We start from the raw sequence: 3305 nt of genomic DNA, 5'->3' as shown, positions 1-3305 counted from the left end.
TTACTAAAAGCTAAACACAGAATTTTATTTTTAAAAAATATTTTAGAGAGAGAGAGAGAGAGAGCACGTGTGCATGTGCTCCTGTGGGGGGAGGGGCAGAGGGGGAGAGAGAGAAAGAGAGAATCCCAAGTAGACTCCCTGCCAAACACAGAATTTTAAAAGCAGCAAGAGAAAAGTATACACAAGTGACCTTCCCTAAGACTTTTTGGCAGACTGCTCAACAGAAAATTTTCAGGCCAGAAGAGAACAGGATGACATTTTAAAACTTTGAAAGGAAAAAACTGTCAACCAAAAAAACTATACCCAGTAAAGCTCTTCTGCACAAATGAACTAGGGATAAAGACTTTCCCAAACAAAAGTTGAGGGAATCCACCAATACATGCGCCTTCCAAGAAATGATAGAGGGAGTTCTTTGAGTGGAAATAAAAGGATACTAATTAACATCATAAAAACATAAGGCATTGTAAAATTCAGTGATAATGGTAAATATATAGTCAAAGTTAGATTCTGTAATATGGTAAAGGTGGTAAATAATTCACTTACAACTAGGGTTTAAAAGTTACCAACAGAGTTCCGGTCTAGGATGGCAATGTTGGAAGACCCTGAACTCACCTGCTCCATGGACACACCAGATCTACACCTATTTATAGAGCAGTTCCTTTTGAAGAACTCAGGGCTGACTGAACAGCTTCTGCACAACAAAAGATAAACCATATAGAGAATGGCAAGAGAGAAGAGACACACTTACAAAGGGAGCCCCCACTCCCTATGTTGTGAACTGCTGTGGGGAGGGATAGGACTGAGGGACCTGGAACAGATTCTTCTGCCCTGGGGCACAGAAAAAAAAAAGGCACAGTTTAAAAGGGCCACCAAAATAAAGGAACCACCCCTAGGACCTTGCCAAATGGCCGGGGAGCTGTTGGATCTCTCTCTGGGTGGGGAGGGGCTTATGAACACCACTGTCCATGTTTCCCCTTAGTCTTGGTAGCACAGACAGGAGCAAAGTCTGGGCACCTTAGCTGGCCTACCACCTTAGCAAGCGCCAGGGCCCTAGCCCACACCAGCCCCAGCCATCCCACCAAGGTGGCCCCAGGGCAGCACACAGAGGACACCTCCGGTCAGTGCTCACTACAGCTCTAGTCATTGTATCAAGGTCATATAGGCACAAAGAGCCCCAGAAGACTCCAGGCCTGTACCATTTCAGCTCCAATTGCCCTGTCAGGTTACCCCCTATGATGAGCACCTTGGGAAATCCTGCCTTGCACCCATTTTAGCTTCAGCTGTGCTCCCAGGGTCCCCTCTATGAAGAGAGCCCAGGACCTCCCTGACCTGTGCCTACTTCAACTACAGCCGTCCCATCAGGGCTCTTGCACAGAGAGCCCTGGGACTGCCCCCGCCTATGCCCACTTCAGCTCTGACCATCCCACTATTGCGGTCCCAGCACAAGTGCCCAAATCCCCAACCTATACCAGCCACAGGTCCAGGCGGCCGGCCAGCCAGCCAGCGTCACCGTGCACACAGTCTACACAGGGAGGACCATACAACAAGACTATTTCTTCAGGTTCAGGAGAAGTGGCTATTCCACCTGATTCAGAAAGAAGAACAGAAAAGCAAAATGAGGAGACAGGAATATGCTCCACATGAAAGAATAAGACGAAACCTTAGAAAAAAAACCCTAAATGGAACAGATGTTTGATAAAGAGTTTAAAGTAATGATCATAAAGATGCATATCAGACTGAAGAGTGGAATAACTCAGTGAGAACTTTAACAAGATAGACAATATAAAAAAGAACCAATCTGAGTTGAAGAATACAATCACAGAAATAAAAAGTACATTGGGGGAATCAAAGTTAGATTAGGGGAGGCACAAGAATGGATCAGTGATCTGGAAGACAGGATAATGGAAAGCACCCAAGCTGAACAGCACAAAGAAAGAAAAACTAATGAGGATAGGTTAAGGGATGTCTTGGACAACACCAAGCAAACAAACATTTGCATTATCAGGGTCCCAGAAAAAGAGAGAGAGAAAGGGGCAGAAAACTTACTGAAGAAAGCTGAAAATTTCCATAACCTGGGGAAGGAAAGAGACATCCAGTTTCAGGAAGAACATGGTTCCAGACAAAATAAACCCAAGGAGGGCCACACCATGACATATAATAATTAAAATGTAAAAGGTTAAAGAAGAAGAATTTTAAAAGCAAGAGAGAAGCAAAAATTTACATAAAGGAAACCCCCTAAGGCTATCAGCTGATTTTACAGCAGAAAGTTTTCAGGCCAGAAGGGAGTAGTACGTTATTTTCAAAGTGCTGAATGGAAAAAACCTACAACCAAGAATACTCTACTTAGCAAGGTTATCATTTAAAATTGAAGGAGGGTGAGTTTCCCAGAAATGTTAAAGGAGTTCATCATCACTAAACTGGCCTTAAAAGAAATACTAAAGGTACTTCATTAAGTGGAAAAGAAAAGGACGTAATTAGAAGAAAATTATGAATAAAATATGTAAAATATGACAATAAATGCATAAAATGTGAGGGGTGAATAAAGTTTTTTTAGAATGCATTCAAACTTAAGTGACCATCAACTTAATATAGCCTGCTATATACTTAGGATGTTACATATGCACATCATGGTAACCACAAACCAAAAACCATAATAGTTAAGAGAAAGGGATTCAAGCATAAAACCAAAGAAAATAAACAATCACAAGGAAAGAGAGCAAGAGCAAAAAAAAAAAAAAAAAAAAAAGGAACAGGGAAAAACTACAAAAACAACAAGAAGCAACAAGATGACAGTACTTATCAATAACTTTAAATGTAAATGGTCTAAATGTTCCAGTTAAAAGACATAGGGTGGCAGAATGGATTAAAAAAAAAACAAGTCCCATGTATATGCTGCCTACAAGCATTTCAGACCTAAAGACACACATACAGAATGAAAGCAAAAGTATGGGAAAAGATATTCCATGCAAATGGAAATGAGAAGGAAAAAGCTGGCTAGCATTCTTATATCAGACAAAATAATCTTTAAAACAAAGACTGTAACAGATATAGAAGGGCACTGCATAAAGATAAAGGGTTGATCCAACAAGATCTAAAAACTGTAAACATCGATGTACCCAAAATTGGAGTACCTAAATACATAAAGCAAATATTCACAGACAAAAAGGGAGAAATTGACACTAATACAATAATAGTAGGAAACTTTTAACACTCCACTTATATCAATGGCTTGATCATCCATGCAGAAAACCAATAAAGCAACAGTGTCTTTGAATGACACAATAGACCAGATGGACTTAACAGAA

This window comes from Eumetopias jubatus, unplaced genomic scaffold (assembly GCF_037043125.1).
Source record: "Eumetopias jubatus isolate StellerSeaLion01/CBP00866 unplaced genomic scaffold, mEumJub1_p1.0 scaffold_13, whole genome shotgun sequence".
Taxonomy (NCBI): domain Eukaryota; kingdom Metazoa; phylum Chordata; class Mammalia; order Carnivora; family Otariidae; genus Eumetopias; species Eumetopias jubatus.
Note: the sequence above shows the minus strand (reverse complement) of the source record.